The sequence below is a fragment of the Puma concolor genome, chromosome B4 (assembly GCF_028749965.1).
Source record: "Puma concolor isolate L17-30 chromosome B4, mPumCon1.1.hap2, whole genome shotgun sequence".
In the NCBI taxonomy this organism is placed as follows: Eukaryota; Metazoa; Chordata; class Mammalia; order Carnivora; family Felidae; genus Puma; species Puma concolor.
Window position 1 is genome coordinate 100923839 of NC_141673.1, and position 15447 is coordinate 100939285.

General features: G+C 42.6%; 3 pseudogenes; 2 read left to right on the plus strand and 1 right to left on the minus strand.

The window, feature by feature from the left end:
- Positions 1–2358: 2358 nt before the first annotated feature.
- Positions 2359–5213, minus strand: LOC112867893 (farnesyl pyrophosphate synthase pseudogene; annotated as a pseudogene).
- Positions 5214–5661: 448 nt separating this feature from the next.
- Positions 5662–10499, plus strand: LOC147579356 (scavenger receptor cysteine-rich type 1 protein M160-like; annotated as a pseudogene).
- Positions 10500–10959: 460 nt separating this feature from the next.
- Positions 10960–15447, plus strand: part of LOC147579357 (scavenger receptor cysteine-rich type 1 protein M160-like) — a 61657-nt pseudogene continuing 57169 nt past the window's right edge.

Genomic DNA, 15447 nt, shown 5'->3' on the forward strand with positions numbered 1-15447 from the left:
AAGTGCAGGTCACATGGTCACCTGATAATTTGGTGGCCCATGGTTAAGTGTTCGGTCTCTACGAAAGCCCAGCAGCAAGTCAAAAGCTGTTTTTCAAAAGGAGAGTAGTTCTCTGCAAAGGACAGCAGACCTTTGCTCCAAAGTCCTGAGTCTACACTGCGATTCACCACTAGAAGCCTGCCAAAAGTTCTGAGCAGCTTGCCTACTGAATTTTGCACACCAATGGGTCTTTGGATCATATGGCTCAAGTGGAAGAGGAGCAGCCTAGACCTATTGCAAAGGTTTCTCTCATTCTAGGCCCTACTTAACACTAGCGGCTTTTCCATCCATTTGGGGTTGGGCCAAAGTAGTACATCCAAATGAGAAATGCATTGCCTCCAAAATCCAAAGAGAACCACTAGGTATTGTACTTCTTTTTTGTTGCAGGAAGGGCGAGATACATGAATTTATCCTTCAGCTTCAAAGGGATATCTTAACAGGGCACCTGGATGGCTCAGTCGGTTGAGCGTCCCACTTGGACTCAGGTCATGATCTCGTGGTTCGTGAGTTCGAGCCCCGCATCGGGCTCGCTGCTGTCAGTGCTGAGCGCACTTCAGATCCTCTGTCTCCGCACCCCCCCTCAAAAATAAAAAATAATAATAATAATAAATACATTTTAAAAGTAGGGCTATCTTGAAATGACCCACACCACTTGACTCCTAAAGTTTTCACTGAGGTAGAAGGATCCTAAATGCACTTCTCCTTCTCTGTCACACAAATGTCTTGCCAATAAGTATAGCACGGTTGCTGCTTCTTGCTCCCTAGGTCCGATGGGCATCAATATAATGGGTTGGTGTGAATTCTTGTTGGAAAGAAAGATGATCAAGGTCCTTGTGAACTAAATTATGACTAAGGCAGGAGAGTTCGTATTCCTGATGTGAGACAGTAGAGGTATATTTTTGGCCTAGCCAGCTGAAAGCAAACCGCTTCTGGTGGTTTTCATTAAAAGCGCGAAGGAAACGTATTTGCCAGATCTCTAGCTGTACCCTAGTTACCGGGAGCTATATTAAGTTGTTGGAATAGAAGCTACAACGGGAGCCACCATCTGGCTAAGCTTCTGAAATCCGCTGTCTTTCTCCAAGATCCACCTGTTGGCTGCACAGACCAAATGGGCAAGTCGGACAGGGATATGTTAGGAATCACCCTTCAAGTCCTTGATGGTGGCACTAAACTCTGCAGTCATTACCAGAATGTGGGGTTGGTTTTGGTTCACTAATTTTCTAGCTATAAGCAATTCTGGTAGCTTCCAGTTGGCCTTTCCCACCATAATTATCTTCATTGCACAGATCAGGGAACTGATGTGGGGTTTCTGCCAGTTACCGAGTACGTATAGTCCAAAGCTGGGAGTCAGTTGTGGCGCCATGACCCTCCACTTTTATGACTCAAGTTTACTTATGCTCATTTGACTTAGAATTCTTTGCATTCATACAGATCAAGTAAAAATTCAGTTGATCGCCTTCCTGTTTCACCTCTAGGAACATCACGATCAACTAGGCGATGTCATAAATCTCTGCAAGTCAGGCTATTCTAACTACTGCTTTGGATGTGCAGTTCATTATGGTAATCACACCCACCTTGCCTTTGACAATTAAGTGTCCATCACTGTCCTTACCACCCGGTGGCCCAGTTACCCCCATTGTACTTAAGAATCCTAACCAAATGGCAAAAGTTCCCCTTGTAGTTTCTTTTTTTTTCTTTTTAATGTTTATTTATTTTTGAGAGAGAAACAGAGACAGAGAATAAGCAGGAAAGGGTCAGAGAGAGAAAGAGAGAGAGACCCAGAATCGGAAGCAGGCTCCAGGCTCTGAGCTGTCAGCACAGAGTCCGATGCGGGGGTCAAACTCATGAACCACGAGATCATGTCCTGAGCCAAAGTCAGACACTTAACTGACTGAGCCACCCAGGTGCCCCCACCTTGTAGCTTCTGACTATATGAAGAGCGGCCACAGCGTTCTTCAAGAGTGGTGGGGCTCCCCTCACAGATTTATTTCTCACAACCGTCGTGAAGGGTGTGCTCTCCGAATGCCCCTGGGGTGGGTGAGCAGACATTACGTGACACATTCACTCTAACACTCCAACTTCCTTGCCTAAGCCTCTGGGTCCTTCCTCTACCACATACGGAGGCAGTTCTGGCATTTCAGCTGTATTTAATGAAGGCCATCTTTCCCTCGGTGGAACCTGGGGCTGCTCAGGAAGAGGAGATACATTTCCAAGGGCAGTGGGACACATGTGATGTGGGTGACGACACATGGAACAGTGATGCTGCTGCTGTAGTGTGTGGCCAGCTGGGTTGTCCACCTTGTATCACTGACATGGGTCTTAGAAATGATTCTGCAGGATCTGGAAAAATTTGCCTGGATGATGTTTCCTGTGGTGGGGATGAGTCGTCTCTGGGAACGCAGGCACAAAGAGTGGGGAGATCATGACTGCAGACACAGTGAAGATGTTGGAGCAACCTGTTCGGATAAGACATCCAAACCAGGATTTTCAATAAAAGCACATGGACTCTCCAATGTACTTTTTTCCCCTAATGGGTACCTATATGACAGAATACTCACTTCTCACTTTTTGAAATGAATCATACCTCATATCCTCATTCTGATTTTTTTAACGTTTATTTATTTTTGAGAGAAAGAGACAGAGCATGAGGGGGAGAGGGACAGAGAGAAAGGGAGACACAGAATTGGAAGCAGGCTCCAGGCTCCGAGCTGTCAGCACAGAGCCCGGTGCGGGGCTCGAACTCATGAACCATGAGATCATGACCTGAGCTGAAGTCGGACGCTCAACTGACTGAGCCACCCAGGCGCCCCACCTCATTCTGATTTTTAAGGCCTCTTTCTATCGTACCAAACTTTTTTTCTCTCGGGAAGTCAAATCTCATTTTCTGATATCTACCCATATTTTCCCAAAGTTAAGTTCACCGGACCCTAGTGGTAACAAAGTATTCCACAAAAAGAAGTTATCCATAGTCAAATTAATTTAGGAAAAATTAATAAGGGTTTAGTCATTGAAACACTCAAACAGTTGCCTTGAAATATCCACATACTTAGGGCACCTGGGTGGCTCAGTTGGTTAAGCAACTGACTCTTGATTTCAGCTCAAGTCATGATCTCACTGCTCATGGCATCAAGCCCTGCACTGACAGCATGGAGCCTGCTCAGGATTCTCTCTCTCCCTCTCTCTGCCCTTCCCCCACTCACTCATGTGTGTGTGTGTGTGTGTGTGTGTGTGTGTATCTCAAATCAGTAAACATTTTTTAAAAAAAAAAAAAAGAAAAGAGGGGAGCCTGGGTCACTCAGTCGGTTAAGCGGCCGACTTCGGCTCAGGTCACAATCTCACTGTCCATGAGTTTGAGCCCCGCGTCGGGCGCTGTGCTGACCGCTCAGAGCCTGGATCCTGTTTCAGATTCTGTGTCTCCCTCTCTCTGACCCTCCCCTGTTCATGCTCTGTCTCTCTCTGTCTCAAAAATAAATAAACGCTAAAAAAAAAAAATTTTTTTTTTAAAGAAAAGAAATATCCACATATTTAAAAATTCTTTTTTCAGAGTTACCCAAATACTCATTCTTACTTGAAGGACTTACTTGTGTATGATTCATACCAACAACACTGGAATAAATGTTCTTCAGCTAAAGTCTGGACTTATGGTTTATATAATTTCAAAAATGTTAAGAATTGTTTTGCGGATTCTTCCTCCGAGCCAAAGTTTTTATTATGCAACTTTCAAATCGTGCAAAGAAAATTCTCATGTACACCTGCCCAGGTATAATTGTGGGAGAGTTGAATTCCCTGATTCTGATATACTCTTTTATTAGTCTTGGAGTTTCCTTATTTTCAATCAGTCCCAACACCTTTATCTCTTACTTTAGACATTCTTTTCTGAGATGAGCAGGTAAGACATTGAATTCGGTCTTAAGGAATTTATTTAAACTCCAATATAAATGTGAAATCTGCCTCTTAAACCTTGACTATCCTATCCAGCTTTTCAATTTAGATAGATTTACAGTTATGATTTACAAACAATCACAATCCTTCAGTGACGATTTTCTATCAGATTGAATTTTCCCCAAGTCTTCTGGATGCTCATTCTGCACTGAACTATTCTCTTTCAAGGAGAACTTTTCCTCCTCATGGTCATGAATATCCACATGTTTTTTTTAATGTTTATTTATTTTTGAGAGAGAAAGACAGATCATAAGCAGGGGAGGGGCAGAGAGAGAGGGAGACACAGAATCCAAAGCAGCTGACACATGTGTAGCACGTCCACCTGGGCCACCTTCTTGGCCTCCTTTTGCCCATAATTCTCCTGAAGAATCTGGTGCTGTTCTGGAGAGGCCCTCTGCAGATACCGAACCACCAGTCAGCTGCATTTGTTGTCCTGGATATCAGTGCCAATCTGGCCTGTCACCTTGGGGTCTCCAAAGAGACAAGGTAATCATCCTGAATCTGAGAGAAGTCCCCCTTCTCCAGTAGCATCTCCCCATCAATGCCCACCATATACACGGCAGCAGCTACAGGAATATAGAAGGAGTAGAAAGCTATCTTGCACCTGACAATAGATTTGTACTTCTTTCCAGTGAATCTGCCAAGACCCACATTCCCCAGGGGCTGGGGGGGCGGGGAGTGGTGCTGTGATGAGGTCCAGGATCTGTCCGATCTCAGTCTGATAGGAACTCTGCAGGAGTTCGGGTAATAGGGCTGCTCCCGGCAGTACAGCTTCAGCAGGCAGTAGATACATGCTTCCGGAAGCAAAGCATCGTTGACGGCATCCAAACCTATGCCTGGCTTCTGTTAGCAGCCGATCTGCCCCTGTTGGGCGAGGGATGAATCCATGATATCATTTGACACCAGGAAGAAAGCTTGGAGCAGTTCCGCACATCAGCTCACAGTCAGGGCCAGCAGAGACTATCAGCATCTTAATTAAATATATTCATTCTCACATCAGTAGGCAATAGGACTTAAATATTTCACTGACTATGCCACAGCATGCCAAAAACTACCCAAGTGCCCTAACATAGATAAATTAGCCTTGATAGGACTGTAACTCATTCCCTTTCATACGAACACTTGCAAGAATTCTGCAAAACAAACAAACAAACAAATACTTGCAAGAATTGCCTTCAAAAGCTGACTGTGTCATCTTGGCTCAGAATCAACTTCCAATTTCTTAATTCTCCAAAAAAATCACATACTCTTTATATATAGTGAATTTCATATTCCCCCCACCCCAGGGTCCAAACTCTTGTTAGAATTATTTTCATCTAGCAACTCTAAGATGTAAGTTTATTCTAACTTCCTGGATATTGTCATATTACAGATATGTGCCTTTCTTTCCTGACCCCACATATGATATCACCTCTCCCTAATATCCTTCACAATATCTAGTAAGTAGTATGTAATTATTTGAAATGCAGACAAGAATCAGGACCATTAAGTAACATTATTTTTAGCTGGAGTCTCTGATCAGATTTTGAGGCAAAATGATACCTCGAAAATCATTCTGGTGTTCTGGTTACAGAACGAAACAAAAAAAGAACTGAGGCTCGTGGGCAGAGGCAGCAGATGCGCGGGGAAGGTCAAGCAGGAAATCTACGTCATTGCCACCCTTCTGCTAACCGCTGGGAAATGAACACTGGTGCAGTTATTTGCAGGCAACTTGGATGTGCCTCACTCAGCATCTGCAAAGGGCCTCATTTCACGGGAAAAACATCACACGTCTTACTCTCTAGATCTGGCTGCACTGTAAATGAAGCTTCTCCCTGGGATTGTGTCCAAAGGACACAAACTCGTGTCACTTTAATAAGGAAGCTAGTTTGATCTGCTCAGGTAATTTCTGGACAAAGATAAATATACTTACTCAATTATTGACGATTTCATGTATTTAATACGTATTTATGGAGTAGCTCCTTGACAATGCTAGGCCAAAGGCAGATGAACTAAATAAAAGTAGCTCTAGTCCCTTATCCAGAAAAGAATCCAAGTGTGTAATGAATGTGCACGAGGAAATAATTATTTATTTAAAGTTATGAAGTAGAAGTACAAGATGAAATGAAAAGGCGTAAGCAGAAGGCCTTACCTGTTTGCAGCGTCAGAGAATATTTCTGTGAAGGGTATGGGTGTGACTTAATCATATATAGAGGTGTTAGGGAGACCATTAAAAATACATAGGTAGTGGGGCGCCTGGGTGGCTCAGTTGGTTGAGCATCCGACTTCGGCTCAGGTCATGATCTCACAGTCTGTGAGTTCGAGCCCCGCATCGGGCTCTGTGCTGATGGCTCAGAGCCTGGAGTCTGCTTCCGATTCTCTGTCTCCCTCTCTCTCTGCTCCTTCCCTGCTCATGCTCTGTCTCTCTCTGTCTCAAAAATAAATAAAAACATTAAGAAAAAAAATTTAAAAAAAATACATAGGTAGTATTTTATTAAAGTAACAAAGGTGAGAATGAGCTTGTCTTATTCCAGGAACTGAGAGACGGTTGAGGGGAATAATATTAGACCTAAGTGAATAAGGCGGAAATCTTCCAGTAAAGCCTTGACATGTAGCCAAAGGTGAGATTATTCCTGGGATAGAGATTTTTGTACTTTATTCTAAAGTGAAAGGGAAACCATGGAGGAGGGTAAGCATGGTAAGACTTGAATTTTAAAGAGAAAACTCTGGCTGGAGAGAGAGAGAGAGAGAGGTGGCTGGGGGGGCTATTGGACGCAGGGAGTCAAGTTACTAGATGATTCTAGTGAAGGTATGAGGTTCTGAGTAGAACATTCATTGTGGAGCTAGTGCAAAGTTGACATATTCAGGAAATATTTAGTTGGTAGAACCAACAGAACTCGATAATTCATCAAATGTAGGAGTTTGAATGAAGGAGACTCAAAGATCGTGCCACCAGTTCTGGACTAAGCCAACAGGTATACTGCGGTTCTGTCATCAGAAAAGAGAATCCTGGCAGGTTGGAGGAGGTAGCCTGGTGAATTTCATTTTGTATATGTTGAGTCTGAGGTGTTTTTAAAGCAGCCAAGTAGAGAGGGTGGTAAGGAACTTGATGTAAGTGTTGGGTGATCAGAAAACTGGTCTTGGATGGAGGTACAAACAGAGGATCTTAGATTTGTAGATGGCAACTAAAACCCAAGGGTAAACTGTAAATTAAGAATAAAAATTGCTGACCCGAGAAAAGACGGCTGTTAGCCCTGAGGAATAACAATATTGAATGACTCATTGACTTAAAAGTAACTGCAAGAGGGGACTGAAGACTAGTAGTCAGAGGATGGCAGGTCACCGAAGCCGAGGGAAAAGGATGTTTCCAAAAAGGAGGGCATTAGCAACCTTGTCAACAACACGTGAACCGGAGCATTTTTCATGAAGTTTAGCAACATGTGAGTCATTAGTAAACTTAATGAAAGCAGTCTTGTTGCATTAAAAAAAGAAGATAGTTTCGGGGCGCCTGGGTGGCTCAGTTGGTTAAGCGTCTGACTTCAGCTCAGGTCATGATCTCATGGTTCATGAGTTCAAGCCCCACATCGGGCTCTGTGCTGACGGCTCAGAGCCTGGAGCCTGTTTCGGATTCTGTGTCTCCCTCTGTCTCTGCCCCTCCCCTGCTCCTGCTCTTTCTCTGTCTCTCAAAAAGTAAATAAATGTTAAAAAAAAAAATAAAGAAATAAAGAAGAAGATAGTTTCAAGTTCAGGAGTTAATGGGAGTTAGAACGTTGGGAAAGTAGGTATAGATTATTTTCCAAAAAAGCTGTATTTTAAGGGGAAGAGAAGATAAGGCAGTGACAAAAAAAAAAAAAAAGGAATATAGGTCCAGCAAAATTACTTATTTTCTTTGACAGAAGACTCTAGAGTAGTGCTGTGCAATAGAACTTTCTGTGATGGAATAAGGTATATATACAGGTAGCAGATGTTGAGGGTTATAGAAAAAAAAAAAAAAAAAAAAGGACAAGGAAAATGGGATCCAGAGTGTATACGGGATAGAATACAATCCCAAATAGGATGTTTGGGGTAGGCCTTCTAGAAAAAGTGAAACTTGAGCAAAGTTGAAGGAGGTGAGAGAGTCGATTAGGTGCATGTACAGGGAAGAAAAACACAGGTAGGGGCGCCTGGGTGGCTCAGTCAGTTAAGGGCCTGACTTCGGCTCAGGTCATGATCTCCCCGTCCGTCAGTTCATCCCGCTTCGGGCTCTGTGCTGACAGCTCAGATCCTGGAACCTGCTTCGGATTCTTTGTCTCCTTCTCTCTGCCCCTCCCCTGCTCACACTCTGTCTCTCTCCGTCCCTCTATCTCCAAAATAAATAAACATTAAAGAAAATTAGAAAAATACAGATAAACAGCCAGTTCAAAAGCCTTAGGGCAAGATTATGCCTGATATGTTTGAGGAATAGTAAGGAAAGGAACCCAGTGTAACTGAAGAGTAAGAATTAGAACGGTCAGACATGAGTCAAAGGAGGTCAGGGGCAGGGCAAATAATTCAGGGATAAGTAGGTCTTCGTAACAATTTAGGTTTTTACTCTAGTGAAACATGGAGCCATTGGATGATCTTGAGCAAAAAACTGCTGTCTGATTTCTAATTTTAGCTTGTGAATAAAGAATAAACTGTAGAGGATCAATGATGGAAATAGAGAATTTAGACTCATGGGAGGTCATTGCAGTAATTCAGGCAAGAAATGTTGGTGGCTCAGTGTAGTTGTTAACAATGAAAGGGGTGACAAGTGTTGGGATTTTTTAACATCTTTTGAAGATGCAGAAAACAAGATTTCCTGAAAGGTAGGATATATGGTATTACAGGAGCCAATAATTGTGCCAATATATTTCCATATATAAAATAATGGATTTCCATCAACCAAAACACGGCAGATTACAGTCTTAGAGGATATTTGGAAGAACTGAAAAGAATTCCGTTTCAGACGTCTATGAGAAATTCAAGTGGAAGTGCTACATGGCGTTTGGATAAATGAGTCAGGAGTTGGAATAGTCAGGAATAGATGTTAACGGCATAGATTATTAACACAGGTGTGCTGCAAAGGATGGGATCAGTGGGAAAAACCAATTATTTTTTGTTCGTTTATTTTTAGATTGCTTAGATGTATTGCTGGGAATTAACCTGGAGATAAAAATAACCTTCTACGGGGGCACCTGGGTGGCTCGGTGGTTAAGCGTCCGACTCTTGGTTTCGGTTCAGCTCACGATCTCATGGTTTCATGCGTTCGAGTCTCACATCGGGCTCTGTGCTGACAGCCCGGAGCCAGCTTGGAATTCTCTCTGCCCCTCTCTCTCTCTGCCCCTCCTCTGCTCTGTCTCTCTCAAAAACAAATAAGCTTTTAAAAAAAATAAAATAACCTTCTATCTTTAAATTACATCCATCACCTCAAAATGATTACAAATCTTCGTATCTGTTATTTAATGCTGAGGTTACCCAATCATTATTTCTTTTCATGGAAATGATTTGCACCATTCATTTCCTTCAGAGTTCCAAATCTGGGATTGGCATGTTACCAAGATCCAGTAAGTAAACATGTAATCTAGGTCTTAGGAACCAAGTCGGTACTACAAAGATATCTTTCTCAGATCCCCTGCAAATGGAGTGTTCTAATGCTGAATGGAGAAAAAGTACCCTGGAATTAGATAGGGAGATTGGAGGATGGGGCTAGATATTGGAGGCTCTGAAATATGATTTGTAGCTCACAAGCAGCCCCGGCTGGTTGGAATGGCTGTCTCCTGTTCTGGACGTGTTGAAGTGAGACGTGGAGACAGGTGGGGTTCTTTGTGTGATTCTGACTTCTCTCTCCCTGCTGCCAGCGTGCTGTGCAGAGGATTAAGTTGTCGAGAGGCTGGATCTCTTTTTGTGGGTCCTCACTTTGAGAAAGGGAATGATCCAATTGGGGCTGAAAAGCTTGAATTTGAAGGGAGTGAAAATCATCTTGCCTTGTGCCCCACGGCGCCCCATCCCGACGGGACTTGTAACCATAGCAAGAGAGGCTGGAGTCTGTTTTTGTGAGATAGTGAATGATCTTAATGTGCTGGGGCTGGAGAAGGAGAAGGTTGGGCAGGAGTTGAAAAGTCTCTTTTCTAAGGCTTTATCTCCTCTTCAGATATACAGATGCCTGACTTGTGAATGGCAAACCCCAATGGAAGGGGTAAGTGGAGATCAAGGTGCTTGGAACCTGGGGTTCCCCCTGTGACAACCACTGGGACCTGGAAGATGCCAGTGCCCTACACAATCAGTGCAGCTGTGGGATTGCTTGCTCAACCACAAGAAAAAAAAATATATTGGAGGAGGAAGTGTTTGTGTGTAGGGACATAGGTTCTGTTGCTTAGGGAATGAGTCCCTCCTGGATAACTGTCAAATGACAGTCTTTGGAGCTCTTCTCTGTGCCCATGAAAAACCATCATTGTGACCTGCATGGTGAGGGAACAGTGCTTGTGGGCATCTACTGGCAATAGAGCTCACACATGGCAGATAAGATGAGGGATTGAAGGAAAGACAGGTAAGAAAACAAGGGATGTAGGTGGGATAGGCAAGACAGTCAAAGAGTAACATGTAATAAATAGTGATAACTGGGCACACGGGTAAGGTGAAGGTAAGCACTCACCTCTCCTTTGGGGATTTGCAACTAGACATTAATAAAGACAATTTTAGGGGCGCCTGGGTGGCTCAGTCGGTTGAGTGTCCGACTTCAGCTCAGGTCTTGATCTCACGGTTCATGGGTTCGAGCCCGCATCGGGCTCCGTGCTGACAGCTCGGAGCCTGCTTCCGATTTTGCGTCTCCCTCTCTCTCTTCTCTCCTCTTTGCACTCTGTCTCTCTCTCTCAAAAATAAAAATAAACATTAAAAAATAAAAAATAAAATAAATAAAGACCATTTTAATTGGTCACGAGTTTGACAGTCCTTACCATGATTGCTCATTCAACTTTGTCATAGAACTCTTCGATCCTTTCCATGCTAATTTTCGCCCCATTTCCTACACCCCTACCAGGAAACCAGACCCAGCCATTGTTTCCATGCTCCTCAGGTTTATCTGACTCATCTCTGTCTGCAGTCCCAGACAGTGGTGATTTCATCTGCTCAGCTAAGTAAAGCACAGTACCAGGAAATGCTTTGCAACACTAAAATTGTGACCTATTGGCTAGACTTTCTCCTCTTTGCAGACAAACAGCTCTGCCTCGTGGGTGGGGGCCATCCTGTGCTGGCAGAGTGGAGATCCTTCACCAGGGCTCCTGGAGCGTGTCTGTGATGACAGCTGGGACCTAAGTGATGCACACGTGGTATGCAGACAACTGGGATATAGAGTGGCCGTTAATGCCACCAACTCTGCTCACATGGGCGGGGGAGGGGTGGGATCAGACCCCATCTGGCTGAATGACCTGAACTACACAGGAAAGCCACATCGGAAGCCCCCTTCCCGGGGCTGGGGACAGCACGACTGCAGGCACAAGGAAGACGCAGGGGTCATCTACTCAGGTCTGCCCACAAGCCTTGCATCCTGCTGCAAACACACACACACACACACACACACACACACACACACACAGGGCACAGTGGCAAAGTGGAGTCAAAAATGTACTGATCTGAGAGTATAGAGAACTTGATTTTAACCCTGTTCTTAAACTTTCCTAATACCCTTGGCTATTTCCTTCCTCCCTTCTTTCCTTCCTTCCTTTCTCTCCCTTCCTCCCTCTCCCTTCCTCCCTTCTTTCCTCCCTTCTTCCCTCCCTCCCTTCTTTCTTCCTTCCTTCCTCTCTCTCCTTCCTTCTCCCTTCCTACCTTCTTCCCTTCCGTCCCTTCCGTCCCTTCTTCCCTTCTTCCTTCCTTTCCTTTTTTGGTGTCATTTAGGAGAGGAGTGTTGGTCTTAGAATAAGAGAAGGTTCGATCCAAAGAAAGGGACCTTTCATTCCATCTACTCTGGTGTTAGGAGGCCAAAAGACATTGAGTAACTTGCCGAATAACACAATCTAATAAGTAGTAGAAATGGGATTAACCCCATTTCCTGAATCTGATTTATGTTAGAGAGTAAAACTAAGAAAGTTACGTTTTAACTTAATTTTAAGCATAAATATCGTTGGGGAACCCATATGAACCCTGAAATCACACAAGAGCTTCAGTTTCCATCAGATACATTGTGTTAATAATATGTTAAAGTGGTTTATGAAATTTTTTTGAGCCCTAATATACTATCTTCAGGGAGGAATTTTTCTAACACTCCAAAAGGAAATATTTAACAGTAGATTCACAGCTTTGAGGCTCTACAACGAAACCGAAAGGAACACTGGTGCTGGGAGAGTGGAGGTATTCCACGCCAGGACCTGGGGCAGTGTGGGCCGGAGGAATGTGTTCACGGTCACCACGGGGATCGTGTGCCAAGGACGCAGTTATCAGCCACACCCCTTCGTATAAAATGGGCTCTGTTTTCACGTGGGAAGATGGTGTTCGGGGCCCTACAATGCTTATCTCCGTATGGCAGTGTCCATCTGCCCCCCGGGGAGCAGAGACTATCCCGCCCGGCAGGAGAGGGTGGATCACGTATGAAGGTGGGAATCTTCTTCAACACTGGCTGCTCTCAGAAGCCCTGTGAACTAGAATGTGCCGCTAAGAAATACCTGGTCTTCCAGGTCGGGAGCTCATGGCAAACTCACTGCAAAGTGCATGGCAGTAAATACCGAGTTAAGGTCCTTCCTCCCACACAACCTCATTACTCTGGTTTAGTATTTTACAGCGTTGCTTGGTTTTGTTTCGTGTTTTAGCGCGCACTGTTTGCTTCCCCTAAGTCCCCTGTGAGCTCTTGCGTTAAAAACAAACAAACAAACAAACATAAAAAAGGATATGAACTCTCATAAAAATTGTGACATGTTAAAATTTGAAAAATATTATATGTATTCTTTGTCTTAGAAATTCTAGAAAGCTCAGAACACTGGGCAAGCATGCGAATCAATTGGGAGGACTAAGTGCTCCATTTTTTTCCTGCAGAATTTTCCAGGGTGAAAAGGTTACACAGTAATGTATAAATAATGTATTTTTAAAATACATTAAACTGCATTAAAATTTAACATGTGTAGTAGAGAAATTTGGAAACATTTTACACTATAAGTAATAAAATCCATATTTAATCCTACGATCAAAAATAACTATTGCTGGGGTGCCAGGTGGCTCAGTTGGTTGACCAGCTGACTCTTGACTTAGGCTCAGGTAATGATCCCAGGGCTATGGGATCAAGCCCCACATCCAGATCAGCAGTGAGTGTGGACCCTGCTTAGGATTCTCTCTCTCTCTCTCTCTCTCTCTCTCTTTCCTTCTGCCCCTTTCCCCTCCTGTGTTCTCTCGTTCTAAAAAAATAAATAAATAGAAATAAAAATAAAAGCTTCAAAAATAAATAACTATTGCTAGTGTTCAGGAGTATTAACTAGTGGTCTTTTTGTACAAAAATATAATTGTAATTATGATTGTGTTTATGAAACGTGGATGATACTATAAGTACTTATATATACACATAGAGAATATGGCATCTATGCATATAATGTGTCATATCACTATATCTCGTATATATAACATATATGTTTTGAGTGGGGGTTCCTTTTTATATGAAACTATGTTGTGAATATATTCTAATTTTACTAAATGGTCTTTGAACAGCACACAATATTTCATCCTGTGGATGTATCTTAAATAACCATGTGTTTATTGATACTAAGGCTATCTCCCTGTGTCAAACTAGTATAAATAATGGCATTATAAACATTCCTACCCATTGTGGTGAATCTCTGGTTATGTCCAAAAATTATATGTCTAATCCTGTAATGAAGGGGGAAAGTGAATGCACGCTTTCAAGATTCCTTATATATACTACTTCATTGCCCTCACAGAAAACCTGCGTATTAATTTTCATTCTTATGATCAGCATATAAGGAACCAATTTCATCTCACCCTGCCTACCAAAGCCACACACAGAAAAACACACACGTGCATATACACACTTTGCCAAATTAAAATTTCACCTCTCTCCACGAAGTTTGAATGGGCTTGATGAGGAGTGAGTGTGAACATTTCTCATGAATATTTTCCAATTGTGGTTCGTATTTTTACGTTCCTTGCTTCTTTCAACTATTTGACGTTTATCATAATAGAAAATGTTTTTCAAAACAACGAGAATATACAGAAAGCAGGAAAAATACAAATATCAGCTATAAGCTCATTATTAATTGATGATATTTTTGATGATGTGTTACCTAATTGTACGTTCTTTTTTTAGTTCTAGTGTAGTTAACATGCAGCGTTGTGTTAGTTTCTGGTGTACAATATAGTGATTCAACAATTCTATGCTCACTCAGTACTCATTCACATGAGTGTACTCTTTAATCCCCTTCACCTATTTCACCCATAGCCCATGCACCTCCCCGCTGGTAACCATTAATTTGTTCTCTATAGTTAAGAGTCTGTGCCCTGGTTTGTCTCTTTTTTTTTTCTTTGTTCCTTTGTTTTACTTCTCAAATTCCACACATGAGTGAAATCAAATAGTCTGTCTTTGAAATCAAATGTCTTTCTCTGACTGACTTATTTCACTTAGTATTATACCCACTAGATCCATCCATGTTGTTGCAAATGGCAAAATTTCATTCTTTTTTATGGCTGAGTAATATTGCATTCTATTATCTATCTATCTATCTATCATCTATCTATCATCTATCTACTACATCTTCTTTATCCATTCACCTATCAGTGGACACTTGGGATGCTTCCAGAATTTGGCTATTGTAAATAACCCTGCAGTAAACTAGGGTGCCCATATCTTTTTGAATTTGTGTTTCCCTATTCTTTGGGTAAATACCCAGTAGTGGAATTATTGAATCATATGGTAATTCTATTTTTAATTTTTTTTAAGTTGATTTATTTATTTTGAGAAAGACAGAGAGAGTGACAGAGAGAGAGAGACAGAGAGACAGGGGGAAAGGCAGAGAGAGAGGGAGACATTTTTTGGCAGGCTCTGAACTGTCAGCACAGAGCCCGATGGGGGGGTTCGAACTGATGAAACTATGAGATCACCCTGGCTTCCTACTTTCTTTACTCTTACTATGGTCTCCCCTTTCCATTCAAAGAGTTCCACTCAAAGAGTCCCCTTTAACATTTCTTATAGGGCGGGTTTAGTGGTGATAAATTCCTTTAACTTTTGTTTGAAGTGGAAAAAATAACATTGCTACCCCATTAGGTTCTGAGAGGTTATTAACCATCTATAGGAAGGGTGGCCAGCACATAGTAAATGCTAAATAAAGGACTTAATAAAAGTGGAGGAATTGCAAGGGCTCAGCAGGGAGAAAATGAATCTTAGGAACCTGAAGAATTCACTAGCAGAGACGGTAGGGGCTGGGCCGTTTGAATTTGAATTCCTCCCACTGTGCATCCTTCTCAGTTTCATCCAGAAGAAGGGATTCTCTAGAG